We start from the raw sequence: 12,973 nt of genomic DNA on the forward strand, positions 1-12,973 counted from the left end.
AGACATATTGTTCATTGTGCTTTTAAATTCTAGGTGATAGTAACTATTCAAAACATCTGGTGTTGGATTGTTGACTATTAATTATATAATTGAACTCTAGAAGTGAGGTTCTAAGTTTGGAGATATCTATACTCATTAAAGTATTCTTTAGCAGTCAACAGATTAGAAAGAATACTGCCAAATTTGAGAAATTCCCCATTCTAAATAACTTGGAGGGCTTGCTTTTTGGTGATCCAGGTTACTTTTGATTATGAAGACTTCCAAAACACCAATATAAGGAAGATGTTGTTTGAAAGAAGTACCCAAGCAGAATCTAAACTAACTAGGGATTTACCTAATGGACTGAGGACTTCTATTTTTGTAAACAAGAATTGAGAAATAATTTCACATTTATCAGCAAAGCTCCCAAGTGGTGGTCATACATCAAGGTACTTTTTCCAGTATGACTTGTGAATTACAGCAGCTAACATGTATAGGGCAACTACTATGTGCTTTATAATGTAGATAATCTACTCTCTTATACAAGCTTTAAAGATAAGTTTGTGTTCCAGCTCTAAGTAGCTAGGTTACTTGCACACTGCTTAAAAGAATAGACAAAACCAAAGAACCATATTTCTGTCCCTAGGTTAATTCCAAATATGGTAGAATTAAACAAGCAGATTTGGGTTCAAAATCCTAGCTCCATTCTTCAGCTGTGACCTTGGACAAACTACTAAACCTCTTTAAAGCTTAGTTTTTCTAAAAAAATTAGGGTTGGTAATAACTCTCCCATCGGCCATTTGTAAGGATTAAATAAAATATCTTATATAGGGCTTCCCTGGTGGTGCAGTGGTTAAGAATCCGCCTGCCAATGCAGGGGACATGGGTTTGAGCCCTGGTCTTGGAAGATCCCACATGCCGCAGAGCAACTAAGCCTGTGCGCCACAACTACTGAGCCTGTGCTCTACAGCCTGCGAGCCATGATTACTGAGCCCGCATGCCGCAACTACTGAAGCCCGTGGCCCTAGAGCCCGTGCTCTGCAACAAGAGAAGCCACCGCCATGAGAAGCCCATGCACCGCAACAAAGAGTAGCCCCCACTCGCCACAACTAGAGAAGGGCTGCGTGCAGCAACGAAGACCCAACACAGCCAAAAATAAATATAAATAAAATAAATAAATTTATTTTAAAAATCTTATAAAAAATTTATTTAAAAAAATAAATGGTATATAAGTGACTGAATTTCATGGGGACTTGATATGTAACTTCTTACAGAGGTTCTTGTTGAATGGGATCAGACAGCTTATTTTGTAGAGACCGTTTAGAGATTTCTGGTTCCACCAGAACTAGTCATCGGCCTCCCATTTTCCGATGGACTGTACTGACTGCCTCCTCTTATCTGTTCCCGTTGTTATACCTCATTTGTAGAATTTAAGATCATTCTGATGTTGGGGTGAGCATATGTGACACCCTAAAGTGTGTCCCTCTTCCAAGTACAGCATCCTCTGGTTTTCTCATTCCGCTGAGATTCTCCTGCCTCTACTGTAAGCAACAGCTCCTTGCTTTAAGACTCAGAGGTTGGAATGTACAAGAAGTTTCTCAGCACTTCACTTTGCCCATTAGCAAGTTGGATACCTGGCCTCCGCTACCCAGGACAGGAAAAGAGTGGGAGATAGAATGGGGTTGGGTGGAAGTGCTAATGAATGACTTTATCTTTCCCCACTTTTGTTCTAAGGCAGACATGGGGGTAAGGAAGCTGGTGTGAAGCTAAACACCAGGAGAAGTTGGCTGTCTTAGAGAGAGATAGAGGGCGGCAGGCAATAGATTAAGGGTTAATGTATTATTGCCTCCCCCTTCTTTGGTAGAGAATGGATGAGAGTTGATTTCTCGGCCAATCAGAGGAGTTGAATGCCCCCAAATGCTATGGGGGCATTTGTAGCCTGAAGACACAATAAGAACAAATGTACTTATCCTGTGGCATCCTTGTTTACACTGGAAAAGGGAAGACCTGCTTACCAATGAGGGGTCTTAGGTACAGGACTGGGAAGTTGAACAAGTCCATCCTCTGGGGAGTTTTAAACATGATAAAGTGGAGGATGAGAGATTCTTGGGGTTTTAAAGGATGTGGGAGATTGTGTCCTCAAACCTTTTTTTACTAGTCCTCCAGCTTCTTGAGTTTGTGTTTTACTGAATACTAGAGATCACCCTTTTTCTGTAAAGAAAGAAGAGTTCTACCCTCAGGCACCTCACACACTATCAGTGGAGCTGAATTCAATTACACGCACATTTCACTCTTGATCTTTCTTCTGCTTATCATAAAAGTCCCAGTTAACCAGAAAAAAGAGAAGTTGGCTAAAAATGAGAAGTATCTCAAATTGATTGTTAAAGCCTATTGAGAAACACAAGAAGAAGTATATGTGTGTGTGTTTTAAATGTATTTTGTTTTGAAGTACTTTTGAAATTAAAAGACCAATAGCTAATGAAATGAATGACCATTATATAGCTAGAAATATGAAAGAAACTTCTTGTATAAGATGGATCCTCTGTATAACAAGGCTTTATCATATTTTCTTAGAATCAATTTATGGTGGAAGAATTGTATAGGAGAGCTATTAGAATTTTTTTTTAACATCTTTATTGGAGTATAATTGCGTTACAATGGTGTGTTAGTTTCTGCTGTATAACATTTAATTTTTATTTATTTATTTATTTTTGGCTGTGTTGGGTCTCTGTTACTGCGTGTGGGCTTTCTCTAGTTGCAGCGAGCGGGAGCTACTCTTCATTGCGGTGCGTGGGCTTCTTATTGCGGTGGCTTCTCTTGTTGTGGAGCGTGGGCTCTAGGCATGCAGGCTTTAGTAGTTGTGGCACGTGGGCTCAGTAGTTGTGGCTCACGGGCTCTAGAGCACAGGCTCAGTAGTCGTGGCTCATGGGCTTAGCTGCTCTGCGATGTGGGATCTTCCCGGACCAGGGCTCAAACCCATGTCCCCTGCATTGGCAGGCAGATTCTTAACCACTGCGCCACCAGGGAAGTCCGAGAGCTCTCAGCATTTTAACAGCACAAAGTTTTAACTAGACCAACTAGGCTGTTCCCTATTCCATCCCCTTCACCAAAAAATTAGATTCTCCTGAAGCTGTCAAACTAAGGATCACAGAATAGAAACACAAATAGGTAATTCTTTCAATGCTGTGATATGTGTGGTTCAAATAGCAGACTAGGAATGGTGTTCTTTGTTTTGTTTTGTTTTCTGTAGAGAAGGGCAACCATGGACTTGAGCAGACTGTAAACCCAGGTTGCTGGATAAAAAGCTCATGATATCATCCTGGGGCACCACCATGAGAATCTTAATGTATTCTTTCTTACCACTTTGTTCCTGACTTCGTTCATTTGCTTCTGATTATTTTTAGTGTTGTCAATTATTTAGCTAACAGGCAGAAAACTAGGCTTTTATTGACATCCAGAGGGACTCTCCTGAGTGTAATAGTGAAAGCAGTTTATTGAATGCCTGTGGGGTTGCTTTCTAATTGTACGCATTAATCTGCCCATGCAAGCTGGCTGAAAATACACAAGCAGATTGCATGTGCAGATGGAGCACATGGGATGGTTTTTATGAAAAGACCTCTGGAATGTACTTCTGCAGTACTGTCTTTTCCTTAAAAATCAAATGACTGTGACTATTTCAATTGGCGGCTGAGAACAGACCAGATTAATGGTGCATTAAGTCTGCCACTCTGGCTGGGGACAAACTCGAATTTCACAGTGTAGAGTTAGTTCTAGGATTCTTGAGCATGAAAGTGAAGGGTAGAAATAGGCTTCTAACCTTGGCATAGTTTTCACCATTATTTTACTCTGTCATTCTTTACTACTTATAAAAAGACAAATGTGATTTTTCAGGATGGCCTTTTTAATTAGTCAATATTACTGGTAGCTTTGAGGATTTGAAGTAACAGTTAATATACCTTTGTGTGTGTGTGTGTTTTGTTATAATCAAAGAAAGGATGTTGTGATTTAGATTATTTAAATTTCAGCATTTGAAATTTAAATGGTAATTTATTTTGAGTCATAGTCATCTTTCTCACCATGTGGTTTTTGGATGGATGTTGAGACAGATTTGAATTTTGAGCCCATGTAATGAGTTATGGGGGTTAGGGTAAGATGTGAATGGGGCAGTCAGATGCATTTTGGGTGCAGGTGTTAGGAAAAACAATGTTCTCTTAAGGATTTGCTGGAGAGATGAGAATTGGGTATATTTTAAGCATTTACAATTTTAACTCGTATCTAATAATCATTTAATCTAATAGATTGTACATTTGTATAGTTTTAAAAATATACAAAGTGCTTGGCTCTTTTAAATGTTATTTCAAAGTAATAAGCTGTTGTATTATTGAGAACCTATGGAGTGTCAGCAGTGTTAGGCATATTATATACATTTTTTCATTTAATTTTTAGATCAACCCTATTAGGGATATATCATCTTCATTTTACAGGTGGAGGGTTGAGTAATTCAAAGTCGCAGACAGTGAGCAACGCAGCCAAATCTTGGTCTTGAGATTTGAAGGACCAGGGATAATGAGTAATTCAGAGGTGTGCTATACTCACAAGGTCAGGATTATCAGGCTAGGGTGGGGGTGATAAGCACTGTAGCTTATGGGGGGCCTGTGGGAGGCCTGTGGAGAAGACTGTAGAATAGGTCAGTTCAGAGATAAAGACTTGGGCAAAATTGACTTCTGATTCCTCCAAGGAAGATCTAAATTTGGCCTGCAAGAGGCAAAAGAAAAACTGAGGAAGTATGTCTGCTTTCTCTGATTTTCCTCAGACCCGAAGGACATCCCTTTCCAGGTCCAACACTGGATTAATTCCACAGTTAAGCTTCCTGTAGGATACATGGGCTTTTGTGAGCTCTCCTGGCTGGACTGTACTCCTAGGTACCAATATTTCTAGGGGAGAAGGAGCTCAGTTCTTAAAACCTTGGTTGAAAAAGCCCTTGGAACCAAGCTCATTCCAAAGTAGGACCTTCTTATTTCTGAATTGCCAAGCACCACCGTGAGCTCAGCCTGCCGATGGTAATGTGGGGAAGTTTTCTTCATTTCCGCCATTGGAACCACGCATCTCTTTAATTTCCATTTGAATGATAGTGTGATTAGTACCTAGGAGGCACATCTTCATCTGTTTTAGTTTCCTAGAGCTGAGGATCGAGGCAGGTCTGCTGAATATGCACACTTAGGTTCCAAGTTTGTCTTCTAATATGCTCACTAAACTTCTAATGCCCTTCGTGGGAGCTTCCAAAAGACACTTAAGGGCTAAACTGATCCCTTATCCATATGGTAGGCTTAAATCCAACCTCACATTTTATAATCCCAGTAAGGTGAACTGAAAGTCATCCTATTCATAACTTTCTATCTTATGCTAATGAAGTGAACTTACAGGTACAAAAATCCTCTATTTTGTTCAGAATGAGACTGAACAGTTTACGAGAAATCTGAGAGAATCCCTGCCTACTGAATGTTAAATCATGTTGATGGTTAAAATTTCTACCCACTATCAATTTTTCCTGCAGATGTCCTAGTGAATGTTAACTCATTTTCATTCCCACTGCCACCACCTTCATATAGGTATTTCTCACATGCCACTTGCATTATGGCTTCTTTCTCCTTGTCATCCCCTGAGTTACTGGAATGGCTTTCTTACTCTCTTTGCCAACAGTCTCTTTTCTCGATTGTCTTATATGTTTGTCAGATTTCATTTTCTACAGCACAGCTTTTGTCATGTCACTATCCTATTCCAAAAGCCTTGATTATTTCCCATTGCTTATGAAATAAATTCCAAATTCTCTAGCCGCACGATGGGGGAATTGTGAGCCACCTTAGTAAGAAGACGTCAGAAAGGACTTGATTGGGTTTGGGCCTCTGTCGGGTTGATTTCGGGAGAGGGTTTGAGGAAGCAGGGTTTTGTTCTGGGTTGGCTGTTAATCAGGAAGCAGGGGTAATAGTGATTAGGTATCAGGTATCTTTTTTTTTTTTTTTACTTTTTTTTATATTGGAGTACAGTTGATTAACAATGTTGTGTTAGTTTCAGATGTACAGCAAAGTAGGTATCAGGTATCTTAATCTTATTTAAAACAAGGGAAGATCAGAGTGAGACTAATACTGTAATTGATAAATAAGCAATAGTCACTCCTATTAGCCAAAATGTTGGGGTGTTTGGTCACTTTTGTGGTTTAGACAAGGTTCATGTATTTTTCTTGTTCAGACATATCATGGAGTGGCCTTTTTTTTCATGATTCATCACCATCATAAAGTGACCTCCTCTGATATTGATACTGTGTGAAATCACTTTCAATAGGAGAACACCAAGGCTTAGCTGTGAATGCCAGGGCAGCTCCTGGATGTCAGGAACAGCTTCTGTCTTTTTCAGGATGTAGTTAATAATTGGTTAAAGATAAAAGTTGACTGGTGCCTTATTTACAAAATAGTTTCACTTAAGTATCTCATCATTGGAACCTGGTACCATCAGTGCTCCCCTCTTGGGAGGGTAGATCTAGGATCAGACTGCCTGCCTGGTCTCAAACTTTAACCTCTCTCCTAACACTGAGCCTAGGTTTCCTCATATATAGCATGGGGTGGGGCTAATATTTGCTAACTCAAAGATTAATCAATATAACCCATGTAAGAAATCTAGCATAGTGCTTGGAGGGAGAAGGTAGAGTATAAAGGAACTCCAAACAAGGATAGCAGAGGAAGAAGAGAGAGGGACCAGCTGACTCCGGCCTTTATCTCCAAGGGTAGAGCCTAAGAACTTTTGGACACACGAGAAGATCCTGGGGCCCGGAAAGTGCTCCTGGTAAATGTACTATACCTGGGGGAATATGTGCCCCCCCACCCCCGGCCCCTGCCATCCTGGAGACAAGCTACCTGCACAGCCAGCCAACTTTATCACTTCTGTGTGAGTTCTAAGATCTTTACTGAAAAAAACTGCCACAAAATAAACTCTGGTCAAACAAATAAGGAATCCAAGAAAGAGGAAGATGTAAGATATCAGAACAATTATGAATAAAGAAGACAATGACATTTATAGCCAAATATATGATTAGCTTTTTTTCTTTTTTATTATTAAGAATCAACATGATGAAATTAAACTCATGGAGGATTTCAGTGCTATGGAAGAGGCACAAGGGAGAGAGGAGGATAGGAAGTAAAACAATTATTTTTTTTGCACGAGTGAATGCTAGTGAATTCCAGATATTGATAGAAAAAAATAAGTAATTATGTGTTTATTATATGTTTAATTGTATTGTATGTACAAATAGGATATATAACAAAAACGTAAGAAGAAAAAAATCAAATGAAAAATTGATAATTACAACGAAAGGCAGAAAAGAGGGTGGAAGTTTTATAAGCAACAAGACAGCAATCACAAAAAAGGTATATAGGCTAAATTTCCTTATTTAAAAAAAAGTTCTTGGATTGCAAAAAAAAAAAAAAAAAAAAGCAAAAATCTAGCTATATGCTACTCTAAGAGATATCTATAAAACAGAAGAGATGGAAACAAAGGCATGGAACATATATCCATAAATGCTAATAAAAGAAGGCAGATATAGCAATATTAATATGAGACAAAATTGAATTCAAGATGAAAAGCATTCAACAGGATAAAGAATATTTTATGCACATAAAATATGTAATCCTGAAGATAATGTGAACTGTAAATATCAATATAGATTTGAAATATATGAAATAAAAACTGCTGAAGTCTGTAATATAGATTATGGATTTGTCAAATTTTCCTTTTGTTCTCCGTAGAAATTAATAGGTCATCATGTGAACCAAAAAACTTCATAAGGAATAGAGGATATGAATAACAATGACCTGGCATGATAACATAGACATAGTTACAAAGTGTTGTACCTAGTTTATGAAAATACCTATTCTTTACAAATATGACTTAACTACCATTGGCCATGACTAAGGCCTCAAAGACTCTCAGTAAGTTCCAAAAATACCCCCAAATCCTATAAAGCCACTATTCCTAAGAAAAATGTAATAAAATTAGAAATTAAGCAATAAGAAATTTTAATGTTTATCCACTTAAAAATTTTTTTCTAATTACCTTTCTAAAGGACTGTTAGGTTACCATCTGTCACCACACTAGACTTATTGCAGTGATCATTTCATAATGTATAAAAATATCAGGTCACTATGTTTTATACCTGAAACTAATATATTTTGTGTTAATTATTATTCAGTTAAAAAATAAAAATATTAAAGATTCAGGTTCCCTGGGAGGATGGGGGGAGACTATTAGGATAAAAAATTTTGAAACCAAAACTGAAATTACAAATTACTTTGGGATAAGAGAATAGAAATTTCAAAGTATTCCACATTAAAATCCATGGGATGTGACTACAAAATTATTTAGAAGATGCAGAAGTTTAAAAGCTTTTAGAAAAAATGGAAATAAAATAACTAAGCATTTTACTAAGATAAGATTATAGCCATAAAATAAATACAAATAGAAGGGAGGAATAAATAAAGGGGAAAAAGTGATGAAGTTGAATAGAAAAATTTATCATCACTAAATTAAACCAAAAACTAGGTTTTTTTGAAAATTCTGGTAAAATAGATAAACTTTAGACCTGTCTGAGTAAGGAATAAGGAAGAACTCCAAGGATAAGAAAGGAAGTATAACCAAAATTCGAGAAGAGAAATACTGTGTCCTACTTCTGTTAATTTTTTTAACCCAGATTTCGTAGGAAAATATATGCTATTAGACTTGAACCCAGAATAGAATAAAAACTCTAAATGGAAGGGAAAATGTAGTTTGATCTCACCTAAAAAAGACAGTAGGCCCAGTTGGTTTGAAAACAGAAGAAGGTAACTTTCTCAGTAAAGTCTGGAACAGGATAAGAAGGGCATTTGCTATTTATCACTGATACTGATTTTTAGATAGAAAATTAGAGTTTCTATTTGTAACAAAGAAAGAATTTAAATATTGGAAAGGAAGAGATAAGTGCCTCTGATTGCTCACCTAAAACCTCTCAAGGACATCAACTAAAAAATTATTAGAACTAATACAAGTAGTTTGACTATCATGAATGAATCTAAAATCAATATGCAAACACTTCTGTCTTTGCACCATCAGACACACCATCAAAAGCTCATTATAAAATATAATTGAAAGAAAAATTTCATTTACAATAATCATCCACACTGTAAAACAGTTGAGTATAAGTCTAATATACCTATATATATAATAAAATACCTAAAATAAAATGAAAATATTAAATGTAGATCATCTATTTACTATAGAAGGGAAAAAAATCAACATTGTAAAGATAATTCCACTCTTATTCATATATAAATTAAACAGGACCTTTTGTGAAATTTGATAAAACATTTTTAAAGAGAAAATATTAAAAAAAAATAGACAAACCTGAAAAACTGAAGGAACAGGGAGAAGCTTGTACCAGGTATCATATACAACATAGGTATGGTAGTAATAACAAAGTGTTACTGGCATTGTAATAAATAAATTTAGTGAATGGGAGAGAGTCTACAAATAGACCCATGGATATATGGGAATTTAGTATTTAGGACTTTAGCTATTAATAAAAGTATTTGTTCAATCAGTGTCAAAAGGACAGATAATTTGACAAATTGTAATAACTCAGCACAATTAGAATGTAATGAAGAATGCTTTTATAATTTTGTGGTAAAACTCCTTTCTACGCTATATACACAACTTGGAAGCCATAAGAAAAAAAATACAGATTTGACTACAGAAAAAAACCTATGATAGATGACGTAATGAACTACGTTACAAGTAAGTGATAGTCTAGGAGAAACTATTTGCCTCAAAAGTAATTGGCAAAGGCTTAATTTCACAAAGAAGCCTTGAAAATTAATAAGAAAAAGGCAACTCTAGAAAAACTGGCAAAGGGCTTGAAATAAATAGTTAAAAGAGAAGAAGTATAAATAAATGAAATATTCAGCTTCACTAATCAGAGAAACACAAATAATTTTTTTATTTATTACACTGGTAAAAATATAAATGTATTGATAATATCTCACATTAGGAAATGTGCTTTCATTTATTCAACAATTTGTACCTGGTATGTGTCAAGCACTATACTAGGTTAGTATATACTAGGTTAGTAAGTTCTTGGTATGTACTGTGAATATCACTGAGTCGTGCTCCCGTTGCCCTCCCTCTATCTAGGCCCACTTCACTTCACTCATTTATACACCATCTGCACCCTGCAGTCATTGGCATTTGTGTGTCAGCTGACAGGAGGTGAGAGAAGGAAAAACTGCCCCATTCACTCCCAGCAAGATAAAAAGAACCAGGGAGAGATTTGTCACTGGTATTTTTTCAGTGAGGGTACCTTTTAAATTATGACTATTTAGCTTTAAAATCGGTAGTTTAACATTTTTATTAGTATGTTCTTTTTTTTTTTTTGATGTGGACTATTTTTTTAAAAATCTTTATTGAATTTGTTAAAATATTGCTTCTGTTTTATGTTTTGGTTTTTTTGGCTGCAAGGCATGTGGGATCTTAGCTCCCCGACTAGGGATCGAACCCACACCCCCTGCATTGGAAGGCAAAGTCTTAACCACTGGACTGCCAGGGAAGTCTCTATTAGCGTGTTCTTATGTGTCTTGTCATGGTGCAAAGTTGGCAGTTACCTGGTGGGTAACCAGGTAGAGGAAGGTGCATAGCACCTTGTAGCCCTGGGGTGTGATTAGTGGCAGGAGCCTGATTCACAAGCTCCTACAGATCTAAGTGAATGTTTTAAGCATATTCTTTTTTAAAATCCTTGCTGTTTATCTATTTTATATATGGCATGGTGCATCTGTTAATCCCAAACTCCCAATTTGTCCCTCTCCCCCCTTCCCCTTTGGTAACCAAAAGTTTGTTTTCCATGTAAACTGATTCTTCCATGAACGTTAGAAACCCTAGTTGTCTTCTCTAACTATTTTTTTAAAAAGCCTTATAGGAAAAAAAAAAAAAAAAAGCCTTATAGGAATTATCTTTGCATTTCTGTCATATTTAAATGAGCCAGCAGACACACATTTCACTCTCTGTGGCCTTTCCTGTATATATATATATTTTTTAAACTGCAGGTGATTTTTTTTTTAATTTTTTAAATTTTTATTTATTTATGGCTGTGTTGGGTCTTCGTTTCTGTGCGAGGGCTTTCTCTAGTTGCAGCAAGTGGGGGCCACTCTTCATTGCGCTGCGCGGGCTTCTCATTATCGCGGCCTCTCGTTGTGGAGCACAGGCTCCAGACGCGCAGGCTCAGTAATTGTGGCTCACGGGCCTAGTTGCTCCGTGGCATATGGGATCTTCCCAGACCAGGGCTCGAACCCGTGTCTCCTGCATTGGCAGGCAGATTCTCAACCACTGCACCGCCAGGGAAGCCCTCCCGTATATTTTATCCTTTCAAAAAGGTCAAAAACTTTTTGATTGATGAATCTCCATAAACATTAATATTCCATCATATTGCAATATAAGCAGCCATATCCCTTTCCTTTCCTGACTTTCTCACCCTCAGTTTCTCCTTCCAAACCCCTACCTGTCCTCTAACTACTGGGATAAATGAGTATACGTTTTTATACTCTGGGCCTAGGCAGCTCCTAGACCTGATACCAAGACAGCTTAAGGATGGGTGGGTTCCTCCCCTTTCCCACATTCTCCTCCCCTGACTAAGGTTCTGAAATAACTAAGATGCCTAGCTTAATCCTTGAGAATTCTATTCTTCTACTCTTCCTCAGCTCTTCTTGGCCTCTTCTTATGTACTACTTGTGGAACTGATGACCTAAATTGAGAGATAATTCTCTTGTATATATAAATCTATGTGGTATTACTAGGGTTGGCTAATTGCTGTGATCAACAGACCTCAAAATAAATAGTTGCTTGAGCATTATTATTATCTTTTTCTCATGTAAGACATGGGCGAACAGGTTTGAGAGGAGACCCCCTCCACTCAGATAGTCAGGCACCAAAAACTGTTAGCAGTGCTACCACCTTCAATACACAAACGACTTCCAACTTTGTGCTGGGGTTTGCCTCTATTCCAGACAGCCAGAAGGAGGAGGAAAATGTATGGAGGTGCATGTGTAGGAAACTTATTATGAGTTCATCCTGGAAGTGGTGTGTATCACTTCCTTCCTCATTCCATTGGTCAAAACTCAACCACATGGCCAGCCTTAGCAGTAAGGGAGGCTAGGAAATGTAGTCGGGTTGTATGACTAGAAGAGGAAAACTTCCATTTTGTTGGATATTTAGCAGTCTCTTCTACAATGGAATTATGTCCAGGTGATGCTACCCTGAAGAGACATTTTAGAATAAGCCAGAGGCATCACCCTAAGAACAAGTGTCATAAGTTGGAGATGAGTTAAGTAAATCTTCAAAACCAGTCTGTTATTGGTGGTCCATCCTCAGTTGTTCTATGGAGAATAAAGGAAGGGATCCTGTATTTGTGCCTGGGTCAAAGTGATAAAGTGGGAGAGGATCACCCCCCCTTAGTAGGTGGCAGAGTCACAGTGGTGACAAAGAAAGAACCCCAATGAAAAGGTGACTCAGTGCTAGAGTCCAGGGTTCTTAGTTTTGTTGGATTTCCCCTCCAGTAGATGTTCCTCCTTTTGCCCCTCAAGGAGGTTCATATATTTTCTTTTTATTAAATACGACCATAATTACCTACAGGGATTCCAATCCAGTTCAGCCAATGTGTGGAATTTACAGTATTGGTAGTAGAAAAATGCCATTTAGCCTGGTAACTTGGAACTTGTCTTGTTTGTATAGTTAATCACTTGGGAGTTATCCACCATTCTTCACAGGCCCCTACTTGTATGCCTCTGACAGTCCGGTGGCCCTGTCATTATGATTTGATCTTGTGGCATGAGTGGGGCAGTGATCGTTGGCACAAAGGCCGTGCCTGGTGGTTAGCAACCCAGCCAGCTTAGTGCTTGGCATTGGCAGGTAAGAAGCAACTGTTGGA

General features: G+C 37.8%; 1 protein-coding gene and 1 long non-coding RNA gene across 5 annotated transcripts in view; one reads left to right on the forward strand and one right to left on the reverse strand.

Moving 5' to 3' along the window:
• Positions 1 to 12,973, forward strand: part of EPSTI1 (epithelial stromal interaction 1) — a 105,845-nt gene that overhangs the window by 41,311 nt on the left and 51,561 nt on the right. The gene's annotated exons all lie outside the window — the stretch shown is intronic.
• LOC309615710 overlaps positions 1 to 12,973 on the reverse strand; it is a 43,818-nt gene that overhangs the window by 11,265 nt on the left and 19,580 nt on the right. The window lies entirely within an intron of this gene.

This window comes from Balaenoptera borealis (assembly GCF_965194805.1).
Source record: "Balaenoptera borealis genome assembly, chromosome: 18".
NCBI lineage: Eukaryota > Metazoa > Chordata > Mammalia > Artiodactyla > Balaenopteridae > Balaenoptera > Balaenoptera borealis.